At 45.7% G+C, this 12,522-nt stretch overlaps 1 long non-coding RNA gene across 1 annotated transcript in view; it reads right to left on the bottom strand.

Annotated features, from left to right (window-relative positions):
* Positions 1-641: 641 nt before the first annotated feature.
* The window catches only part of LOC121068122, a 151,138-nt gene continuing 139,257 nt past the window's right edge, over positions 642-12,522 (bottom strand). Inside the window, exon 4 of the long non-coding RNA XR_005818618.1 lies at positions 642-841. This is a non-coding gene — a long non-coding RNA (uncharacterized LOC121068122). The remainder of the gene's footprint in view (positions 842-12,522) is intronic.

Below are 12,522 nucleotides of genomic sequence, written 5' to 3'. Positions count from 1 at the left end.
TTACCTATATCAGAAACGTTTTTTTCCTGAAACGAGCAACCGAAACACAACAACCATACACTGATCTTATTGGCAGGCTCCATTACCACCGTTACGCAGAGCCTTAATACCTCACATCTGCTTCTTGCAATCCTGAAGCAAGGAAGGAACACATCATTAGGAAATCCTGAAGCAGGGGGTGCGAGAAAGCGAGCCCAAGTTTATTCATTATACCACTTCCTTGCTAAAATTATTTAGTAAAATTAACTGCATAACCACTAGGTTGCACCTGCACGAGCACAGGGAAGAGAAAAGAAACACGCTAGTACACTATGAAGGTGTAACAAACAGAAAGCAAAGGACACAAATGTCCTGAGAAATCTTTATGACTAACAATGATGTAAACATCTTCACTTTATGGCACGTACCCCAGGATAGTTCAAAAACATCAAGCTTTTAGAAAGGCACCAGCTAGAACCCTGATGGCCTCAGCCCCTTAAAAGCCTAGGGCAGGTATTTTACACATCGTGCCTGCAATATGTCCTCTTTAAGAGTAACAGCGACAATAATAACATCCATACCTCATAACATAGCACTTCTCTGATGAAAACAAAGTGCTTCACAAGGGAAACAAAACATTACCATGCCTGTTTAGAACCTCCTGGCTGGAGAAATGAAGTCACTTACCCAAGAGCATTCAGCTGAAGCAGCAGCGGAGCCAGGAGCAGAAGCCAGAGTCCCCCTGCAGCTCCCCGACGGAAGCCTTTGTGCTCCGGACCATGCCTCAGACTTCAGGAGAGTAAGTAACACAGTGCTTGACTCTGGGTTGAGCTTTAGGTATGATCAGGAAGCACTTCAAAAGCTGCAGAGCAAAAAGCAGCGTATAAATGCAAAGCGTGATTATTATTCAACAGATATTGGAAAAATTACTGCAGTTTGTATTTGTTTTTCTGTATTTGTGGGATTTATGTTGTTTCAACACTCAAACAGCTTTTGATAATGACACCATCTGTTAATTCTCACCCTCCACTAATTTAGAACAAGTGGTGGAATTGTTAGACTGCAGCCTTACAGATCCCAGCTTAGCAAACAAACCCAAGCCCAGGGTCAGAGAGAGGGATTACCAGCAGCGGGACGCAGCAGCCAGCTGGGCACAACTTCCAGCACCAGCAGAGGGGAACGCACCAGATCACCAGGTAGGACACAGCTCTCACGTAACCCTCTAGAAAAGTTTTCTGGAAGGTTGTGGTCTCTTTCCTGTGCCCACCAGGTGAGGAACATTAGCTCAGAAATTTGGCAGACTAGCAGGGCAGCAGCAGGTGGGGTATTTCAGTGCAGATTTGAGATAGCTGCGAGGTGGGACGGATGCCTGGGTACACGTTGAAGGCTCCCTGATTGCAACCGGCTTCAGATGGGTCTGCACGGAGCAACTGCCTCCAGCCAGGTGCCTTGTTCAACTAACACCCCTAGATTAGGGGCCAAGATGGTGTCAATTAGGGTAATTTCATATCCCGAACACACGAGTCCTGCAAAAATACCAACTGTGGAGCAAGACCACCACAGTCATATATTAGTAATACATATTTAAATAAGATATAAGTTTACAATCAGTCTGTTGTGTTTTTTTCAACCATGTCCCTTAAATATCCTTCCCTCTCTTCTCTGAGGTGCTCTTTCTCTGTCTTTGTGCAGGTTGTACAAGAATTTATTTAATATACTTGCAAAAGGGTCAGATTATGCCACATGCAGATTACACAGTGAAAAGAGATGTCTCCTGGCCTCTGGACTACTCTTTGCATGTGCTGTTAGCCATCCCTTAGTTTTCCTAAGAACCTTTTAACCCCCTCTTGCTGAGTTCATCTTGATAATGTCATTCTTTGCTCGGGTAGCGAATCAAATCCCAAATAATTGAAATTTTCTATTTCACAAAGCCGTTTTATTAAAAGAATGGGCTTTTACTGCAAACAAAAGCTGTAGTACAAGGATGCATCAGCATACAAGGCAACAGGGAGCTTGTGCATGTTATTTATGAATGTGTGGGGCACGTCTACGAAAACCTCAGCCCTCCATGTTCCTGATTATGCAAGAGTCAGGTGTAATACCACAGTTATCCTTGTCTAGCAATACCCCTGGTGGAGCTCTTCATATCAAGGTTATTTGGTATTCATCATCATCACTGTAATACCCAATTACCTTATGTCCAGGAATGAAATAGGTTTCCTACCTGCCATTGCCACACAGTTTCCCATTGCCTTTAGTGGGTACAGAAGGTAAAAAGGAAGGTATAAGTAAAGCAGGGAATTGGGTTAGCACAGTCATTTTAGCGCAGTGCTTTGCCTGGCCTAACACATCGAGCACCTCAGGATATATTTACACCAGGAAGACAACGTGCTGCAGCACACAGAGAATGTCTCTGTCTTGAAGTCGTACAAAGCATTGGTGGCAAGCTTAGGTAAAAGTCAGGATTTTCCAAACTCTATTTTCATGTCCAACATGCAGAGAAACCCTTCCGTGGAGAATTTCCTCCAGCAGCGAAAGCGCGAGCTCTCCTCCCCATCCTCCAAAAAGGACTATGATAGGGATGGAAAATCTGCTCCCTCAGCTGGCTGTGTCAACGCAGTGGACCACGGCCATTGCCCGTGGGCTTGTGTTTGAGAGGGGAGCAGCAGAAGCCGGGCGTCACACTGCTGTATACATTGCCAGGAGCTACAAGGAAGGAACTTTCTCCGGTACTGAAATGCTCTTTCCTCGTTAACCACCAATATACGACACTGCATCAGAAACTGAGGCTTCTGGTAGCCCTAGGAAAGGCAGGTTAAGACCCCAAACCCCAAAGCTGTGTGCGTGTGTGTGCGGTGATGGGGTGAGAAAGGTGCCAAAGGGGCAAAATTTGCCCAACAAAAACTCCCAGGTCTTACTCCTCGGTCCTATCGACTCTGGCTGTTCAAAGCATATTACCGTCAGCTCAGAGTGCGCCCTGAGCGCCCTAAAGTCACTTGTTGCTGTTATTAAGGGGCAATTATTCCTAAAAAGGAAGAAGAATGAGACATTTACTGGGCATTATAGGCACATGGTTGACATCACTGGGAGCCAATCAGGGCTCCTGAATTGAGGCCAGCTTTCAAAAGCCCTTGATGTCATTGTTTTACAAAAGGTATTTGATACTACTGCTGCCTTCTTAGATGTGATCTCATCCTTGACCCCGTGTGGCACTTTTAGGAACAGCTCCCTCAGGTTTACTTTTATCAGATCATAAACTACATCATCTTCCCTTGCCCGTGAGATGTGCTAAAACTTGTATCGTTTGTAACTGGAAATCCTATAAAGCTGCCTGACGTTTCTGGGCGACAACAAGCTGGAGTCAAAGTTGGAATGGATGAACAGGAAGCTTCCACGCTTACAAAAGGGTGTGTTTGCTAGGGGAAACTAGAGTCTGGAGTACTTTTCCCTAAATACTCTAAGGGCTAAGTTTTTTTGTAGTAACAGCAGGACCGTGTCCCGTCTTGGAGTAATAACACATGGTCCCTCGCTGACTTGTCTTAATAACATTACAAATACATGTTATATGCTACAGGAAATATTTACAGTCTCTTCCAGCTCTCTCCTGGGCGCATTTTAGAACAATTGTTGCTAAACAGTCATTAAAAAACTATGGCAGTATTTCAAAATGCAGGTGAAGTGAGACCATGCCACAAGTGGGTGAAATCTGCTCCCCCCCACCCTTCAAAAGAGGTAAAACTTCCAAATCTGGGCACTTTAATGCTCAGCATAAAGATTTCAGAGTAGGACTGCACTCACTGTAACACTGCAATTTCCTACAGAGCTCTCTGTGAGAAACCAGGGCTGTGCACAAAGGCCTCGCAGAGATGCCGGGGGACTCGTGGAGGTACCCTTTATTTCACAGGGATGCAAACAAAGGTCGAGGAGCTGGATGGCTCACCCAAGGTCTCAGAGCCAGCCCAATGCACAGCCAGAGTTTAACAGGGGAGGATAAGGAACTCGCTAGCCAGCAGCACGGCTCTAAACAAGGTCAGAGGGTATCACCGGGGGGCCAGGAAGACTCGAGTCACAGCTGGCATGGGTCAGCACATGAGTTGACGGGGCAGAGAATAAGCCGGAGCTAAATATACTCCAACTCCTTGTAGGCTCCGTGCTGGCAGTAGTCCAGCCTGCCGCAGTAATGGCTGGGGTAGGTTGAAAGTGCTCTCCCCTGCCAGCTAGTCAGCCCTGCCTTAAATTAACCCAGCTGACTTTGGACTGAAACAGATGATGGGTCCTCATAAACTCAATTACCCAAGCTCAGCCACGAGCGGGGAAAGCTCTAGATGAAGCGCGGCACTTTACAAATATCCTGAACCTCCACTGTCTTCCCCACAGTGACTGTTGACAGTGACCTAAATTCTTAAATCCATCAGAAAGACAAAGCTTCTGGTTAACCTAAGCAACATCACTTTCGGGGGCCTTTGCCTAAAACTGCTATATAGACGATGAAAGGAGGCTTTCTGAGACCATCCCTCCACTGGATGTCAACATGCAGCGATGAATTCGCTCAAGATGTTCCTGGGGATCTCTTTCCTGTTAGGGTCATCCATTTCTCCGGGCTCCTTTTATTGCAGTCTCTGATCTTTCCAATTGAAAGAAACCACAATACTGCTTTATGGGAGACTTGTTTAAGTCCCGATATAAAGCGATGCTCACAGATACCGTTAACAATTCGACAACAATCCCAACACTTAGTATTAAATTGGTTTAGATAAAATAAAAGCCCCGTGTCTGTAAAAGTATGTGTATTTGCATGGATATAAATATAGTTCAGCTGCTAAATTTACATGCTGAGCCTGCATTTTCTGCAATAAAATATTTAAGTGGTTTCAACTCTACAGTGAGATTAAAAAAAAAAACACCTAAGAACAAGACATCGGCATAGGACAGTATCGACTGGACACAATCAATCACCCGGACTAGTAGAAAGATAAATATCTTTAACGTGGACTGACAAGGGCCAATACAGATCTTACCAGAGACAAATAACCTCAATAATACCACCTCATGCAACAGTAAACTAAGACTAAGCTTTCATTTTAATGCCTAGCACTTAGATATCAGGGAAGTCTGATAAAGGATCGCCTGGAGCTGAGCCAAACCAGTGCAAAGTGCAGGGCTGTGGGCTGTCCCCATCACACAGCTGGAGCTGGTGGAGGATGAGGAGAGCAGCTAACTGCTGTCGGGGAGTCTAGTAAGAATTCAGTGCTTTGTTTGCCTTTCCACCTTGTTTTCTCCTATGTTTCTTTGGGAACTGGGCTTTCCTGAAAAGTCACCTTTGAGGCCGGTCTGTCAGAGCCGGGGCTGGGCTGGTGGCAGGACTTGCCTGAGCTGAGTCCTGGTAGTTCAAGTAGAAGCTCTCCCACTTGTCATCACAGAATATATGACCTTATTACTCCTCCCTCAGTTCTGGCACTGGCTGTTAACACTGCAGCCAGGGAAGTTTCCTCAGTGCTCTCTGCTGCTGTCTCTCCCAGCTCCTTCTGCTTTTTGTTTTCCAATTGCAGCAAAAATATGTGAATCCCATTTTCCGCCAACACCGAGATGGACAGGCTCCAGAAAACAACGCAAAAGATAGCAGGGCAGGAGGATACGTGATGGGGTTACACTCCTAGCTAAGGACACGCCTCGAGCTGCGGGAATTTATCTGCGTGTCCATGCAACGATGCCACTTGCTACTACAGGATGTGGACAAACAAACGAGCCCTGGCCCTCAGTGGCTCCCATCTCTCTCAGATTTCACTGGCCAGGAGAACAGAGTTAGGGAAGCCACAGGACAAGCCCACGGTCCCCAACAATGTCAGCAGCAGACCGAGACCTGCTGGCTGGCTGCCCTGGGCTTTGAGCTTCCCACGGGCATCCCGCTAGCGATGGGGCTGTAGCGAGGTGGAGATGCGGGTGTTTTGGGGCAGATCTGCCCTTTTTCCACCGCCAGGCGGGACGGGAGAGATGGCAGGGCTGCGGCAGCCTTCTCGCTGGCTTGGAGCAGTCCCTCTGTCTGAGCGTGAGCTCCCCTCGCTCTCGCACAGCCCTATCCAAAAAGCATTGTCTGGAAGCAATTAGAGAGATTTTTTTTTTTTTTCCATCGTTGCCTGACAACTTCAGCAGACGCACATGTAGTCGTCCCCCTCCGCTTCTGAAGGCCTTTGCTTACTGTTAACTATTTAAACGTTGAATGTATTACAGCTAATTGAACTCACTGCTCCGACAACTGAGTCCGAGGTCAACTGTCGTATACGGTAACACTGTTTGGGTAAACGGACTTTGGGGTAGTTCAGAAACCCTTAGAAAAGCACTCATGCCTGTCCATATACTTGTCAGTCCTACTTGTTGTTCCTAATGTGGTTTTTTTTTTTGGTTAGACAACCAGATGGAGCTGCTCTGAGGACTCCTCAAGGAACAGATGAAAGGACTAACCCTGCGGTTCGTGCTGAAAGCTGGGGCACGGGATGCCACCGAGCCGAGCTTTAAGCACCTTGCTTCAGGTGATTATCTTGGGACGGGCTTTGTGGTCCCTGGTGGGGTTAGGGGGGAAAATAGACCTTTTTCCATAGGGCAATTCTGATTCATATTTAGATGCCTTTATTGCCTTCCGGAGGGATTTTTCTGACACCGTCTCTTTGTCAGCTTTATGGGAAACCTGGAGAAATTGTCCTCCAAACGTAGGTATGGCGAATATCCTCTCGGAGGGTCATACCGAGAAAGACTCAGATGGTAAATGAGAAAAGCTGTCTCGACTTCAAAGGTGTTATTGTTGACTTACATCCTGCTGAGGATTCAGCCCGGTGTTTTTAAAATGCTAATGCTCCTTGGCCTGTGGCGAACAGATTTATTCTGATTGCCATACCTCCTGGGAGAAAAAAGGAAAGGAAGGAGGAGAAGTCGGTGGGTGTTAATGGAGCAGCAGCAGCAGAGGATTCATCCCCAAAGGTGCCAGATCGTCAGCTGCTGTAAACCCCGAGGGAGCGACATCGGGACCAGGTCTGTAGAGCAAAGCTGTTCCCCCCACGCCCCCGGTGCTGTGAGGGCATCTCCCACACGCACAAATTATCTATCTTCCATAGCACTGAGCTGGTGACTTTAGGGGCACAAGGGCTTTTGTTGGTACCTGGAAAAAAGCAGCCTGCTAGAAATGAACAGCAGGTATTGTTGATTTTTCAGAAGGGTGAGTTGTCTTTAAGGCATGCGGAGGAATGTGAGCATCCCACACACCCAGACACTTTGCAGTCAAAGACTGAAAAACAGAAAATGAGAACAGAGACCATGGCAAGGAAGGTTCCTTCTCTCTCATCTCTCACAACCGACCAGGCCTGAGGTGAGTAGTTCGGAGCTTCTCTTTTGCAGGGGAAGGGGAAGCCTGCTGGGAGCACAATCCTGAAGCAGGTATCAAGGGACCAAAGGCAGCCAGGCTCTAAAGAAGATGGGAGTTATGGTACGGCCAAGCTGTCTTCTCGTCAATCATCTAGTCAATCTTCTGGGAGATGGCAGGAAACCTTCAGTCAGTCCATGCCCATGACACTCCCAAATCCTTTCACATCTCTGACTGTAGCCTCGCACAGGCTTTGCAAAGAACAACATCTGAGCTTCCACCAGGCTTTGAGCTAGGGCACGAGGCTCAGATCCCCAACAGCACAGGGACCAGTGAGGAATGACTTGGTCTTTACTTACTGGGTCATCAGCCAACCTTTGTAATCTGCACAGAAAGAATGAATTACTATCAAAGAGATGTGAACTGTCCAAAGCAGCTGCAGGGCTCTTCTTGAAGAAACCGAGGGTCTTGCATTTGTCCGCCACGTATCAGGATGGTAATAACTTGATGACCTAAGAAGCAGAGTCATTTTTAATACCTGCTCCTTTCTCCCAGTACCTGGAGGGGGTAGTCCTGCATGCCTCATCTCACTGGTTATCATTATTACGTCATCCAGATCAATCATTTCAAGCTCATTGGGTTGTAAATGCAGCTTTGATCATTCGTTACACTTTGTTAGTATTTATCAGAGCCAGGACTCTGCTAATCTGAAACAGCAGCACTCAGAAAGCAAGGAAACCTGGGCTCCAAGTGCTTACTGCAAGTCGGAGGGGTGGTGTTTTTTCTGTTTCCTAAATTATTCACTTCCAAAATTTTGCAAACTGCTGAAGGAGAGGCAGGAGGACATTTTCCCTCTTTCAAGGTGGGCTCTGTGAGAGTGACACACGAGGCACCTGACGGCTGCTGGAAGCCCAGCGCTGCTCCAGCAGGTCGGGAACAGGCACAGGAGAGGGAGTCCTCCACTGGCAAAACCTCTTCTACGTCAAAGTACAGGTAGGGCTCCTGGGGCTGATGCACAGTACACTGAAGTCATTGAAACTAACAGGCCTACACCCGGAGTGCTCTAGAGCGGGTCTTTTTCCCGTTTTAACTCCTTGCATGCATTGCTTGTGGCTTACGCTGCATTTAGGACAAAGCAAAAGCATCGTTTTTTAATTGCAAGCCCAGGAAGCAAAAGGAGAACTGCACTCCAAATGCTCTCCTTAGCGACGACAAGCAAAAATTCTTTAGCACCATCTAGCTAACGCCGAAGGTAACCCACACTGACACTTCCCACAGCTCCGCTCTGCCACCGACACTCCTCGCCTTTAGCATGCAGACTTCAAAAGCCACAGAGAAAGTCGCTGCATGCCGATGAGGAGGAGAGGATGGTTTAGCAAAGCACCCAAGAGCAGAGCGTGCATTTCACATAGAGCCAGCTGGGCACCTATTGTTGGCCACGTCAGGTGCAAGTGCAAGTTTCCTAAAACGATTTACATCGTACCTCGTTCACCAACCTGAGACAACACAACAGCAGGACACGGGAAGGGACAAGAATCCCTTTCTTCCTGAAACGTTAGGGAAGATGGATGTGAAAAATGCTGTGGAAGCAAAACTTCATGAAGGAAGATTTGGTGAAGCTGAATAAAGAGCTATGAAATTAATGGGAGATGGCTGGAAAAACTTTGAGGGAATAGTCAGAGGCAGTCACAATCAAAATCCTCCACAAATTCAAGCAATATTTGCTGAAATGTTCTTGTAGGAGAAAAAAACAATAAGGGGAACAGTTCAAGATAGCCAAATATTTTGAAATGAAAGAGATGGAATTTTCCATTTAAAAATCAATTTCTTTCTTAAGATTTTGTAATGATATATTATTGTATAAAATGTAAAAACAAAACCTCAGAAAATCAAGTTACTAATCTACATTTATCATTTTCTAAAAAACATTTCAGAGTCCCCTTTATAAATTCATTTTGTGGAAAAAAAAAAAAAAAAAAAGAAAGAAACTAATGGATATTGCATTCCAAAATTAAGCTAAGCATTGAAAAAAAAAAAAAAGTGCTTTTTAAGGTTTCATGAACTAGTTTTGAAACTTTTTTCTTTAAGTTCTGATAAGAAATCAGTTAAGCTGATAGTGGAACTGCCTGAAGGATAATGCATGGTCTTATCAAGAAGTATGGGACTTGGGAGCCTCCCTTTTCTGACAAATTACTAGTCAGTAGGAGAGTATGGATCTGTTATTGTTCCATGTAGGACTGAATCATTATCTGAAAAGAGTATGTCTTCACCTTTCATGTTTTTATCAAGGGGAAAAAGCATCACCATATATAAAAAGCATCATGATATAAAAGAATAGGAGGCATTCTGATGGAGCACTGGCCCCATTACTTGTTTACATTTGGACCTTCAGAAAAATCATCAATCGAGTTTTAATTTCTCGACCAACTACAACAATATTTTGCAATTGACCTAAGTTATTTGCAAAAAAAAAAAATATTTACAAAAAAAATTTTTGACCTAGGTTATTTGCAAAATTTTTGCAACTGACCTAGGTTATTCGGAAACATTTTCCACACTCAGTGATGGGAAGAGGCGGCGATAACACCAGGCTGAGCCACCACGTGAAAGCCCCAAACAGAGCAGGCTGCCAGCAGCTCCCCAGCTCAGGTACGACAGAGCTCACCCACCCAGGCTGGCTTTGCAAGCGGCGTGGGTTCGCTTGGATTGACTTGCTTAAAGAGAGAATCAAGGGAAGAGGTTTTGTTTGCTCTCCTTGTTCACTTGCCTGCTTGGGGTATTTCATTCTTTTATGATTTGGCTTGTACAAAATACCCTGTCAAAAGGCACGTGATGGAATTGCCGCCGAGACTTTGAGCATACACTATTCCCACGCCCTCTCACACCCTGAAATAAGCTTTTTATTCTATCATAATTAAGACTCAGGAATCAGTCCTTGTTTCCTTAAAAGCACACACAGCCCTAAACTCAGTATTTTGCTGCTGATTTGCTTTACCCGCTAATAACTCTCTCCCCTCCCTGAATTGCTTTCATAGACTTGCTGTCTTTCTAGCCACTACTTGCTAAACTTGGACTTCCCGAGCGCATGATTAAATCACTGCACCTCAATACTGAGCCTTTCCCTCTGAAAGTGGCTATGCCAGCGAAACCACCATCGCTGCATGGACCGCCATGGTAAATACAGAACTTCAATCGCATCTGCGAGATGTTTACTGCATGTATTGCTGGTCTTCTTATTATTTCCAAATCTCAGAGGAATATTTTGACACACAGTGCCAGTGCACACAGCCTCATTCCTGTAGAAGAAAGGGTGAACATTCCCAATGCTCCTAAATAAGAAGGGCACATATATCTCCACATACAGAACTCCTATGGGCAGTTAAGAGCCTCAGCCTCACTGAAAACTAAAGAAAATACACTAAAATTGAGATATTTTTTTCACCTAAGTCGCATAGACCATTTGCAATATTTTACAGTCTTTAAATAAAGGTTGCACATCAGACACCTCAGCTTGAATTTATGACAACTTTAAAAACCCCGTAAGAAAAATGGAGTCATTCAACAGCAGCGGCTCGGGAGAACCCACTATTAGCAATTTGAGGCAATCAGAAATGTAACATCCGTGCAGGAACATGATCCAAACCACTCCACAGTCAGCACGCTTCCCATTCGATATGAGAGGCATTAGATCAGGCTTATATCAACTGATGGGAGGGCAGAAAGCAGCTCTTCGGGCTCCAGAAAAGCAAGCGTCTTTTTCTCTGAATAATTATTATTATTGTTAAAATGTATATTTTCTCAGCTTTTTATTTACTATATAAAGTGCTTTCCACAGTAAATCAACAAATATGAGTATTCATGTCACCAAGTGCTGATGATTAAAAATAATTACTTTAATGGTGGCTGGCCTGATGCCAAACATAATTAGCTTTTGCATTTCAAGCATGATAGTGGATAATTTACATCTCCTTTCACACCAATACCAAACTACTCCTAATGGATTCTATTTTAGTTTTTATGAATTAATAGAAATTTAGTGCCCAATTCTCTATATTATAGCCACTATTTGCTTTCAAAACCAAAGGATTGTCTCAAAAAAGGGCACCGAGTATCCAAATCACACGGGCTCTGTGGGATCCATACCCAATAAACCCAGCTTCCGTGCTGACAGTGTCCTTGCCTATGCCCTTAGAGCTGTCGGAGGCAGAGGGAGAAGAAAACTTTCTCAGACAGGGCAGGGAATCCTGTTCGGGAGAGGAAAAACCCTGGGAAGGCAGGCAAGGAGCCCCTGCTCTCCTCCTGAAGTGCAAGGGAACCTCCCGCCTGCTTCGGGGGACGGGATTTTATTCTGGGGATAGCGAAGGAAATTGGACATTTGCCTTTTAAAAACATCAGAAGCTGTTCAAGGACCCGGTGGGTGAAAACAGGAAACCTATTTACATTCTTTCCAAGTGGCTTTAAAACCAGTTCCCTTTTACCTACCCACTAGGTCCGAGTGCAGAGCCCCGAGCTCATCCTGTGGGGCAAAACACTGATCTGCACGTGCAGGATCGTGCTGGCCTGCTTCAGCTACGTCTTAGGGTGACAAAGGTGCCTGAATGCTCTTTGCGGGAGGAAAGGGAATTGCCCTCTGCTTGGTTTTGAAGACTGCCCGTAAACAGTGTGGAAATGCAAAATGCACAGTGCAGCTAGTGGCTTCGTGGGCAAGCAGGAAGGTCAGAAGCACAACCTGGGCTTTAACACACGGGTATAGAGGCAGGCTGCACCTCTGCTGCTGAGCTGGAAAGGAGCAGAGAGCAACACGGAGGCAAAAATCACCCCAGACCCTAATCCAGGGGATGACTGAGAGCGGAAGGGGGGTGATGCCTCCCAGCCAGCACGGAGAAGACAAAGGAGGCTGGAGCCCCCCTGGAGCAAACCTCAGTGACTTGGTTTCCAGATGTCAGCCTCCAACAGGCCCAGCAAGGCTCCAAGCCGTGCCTGACTGTGATCAGGCCCTGATCTGAAAGGTTTAACTGCTTTTGCTTGCTGCAGAAAGCTGGCAACAACAGTTTCAAAGAAAGAGTTTGGGAAAAGTATCCAAAAAAAGCAGAACTGGAAAGAAGCAAAACCAAACACCCTCCCTCCCCAGCCTATCCGACTTCCCTCTGTGCTACACGATACAATTGCTGCTGCCCGGAATGCCCTAAGAC

This window comes from Cygnus olor, chromosome 3, assembly GCF_009769625.2.
Source record: "Cygnus olor isolate bCygOlo1 chromosome 3, bCygOlo1.pri.v2, whole genome shotgun sequence".
NCBI classification, from domain to species: domain Eukaryota; kingdom Metazoa; phylum Chordata; class Aves; order Anseriformes; family Anatidae; genus Cygnus; species Cygnus olor.
Note: the sequence above shows the minus strand (reverse complement) of the source record. Positions and strands in the feature narration are given on the sequence as shown.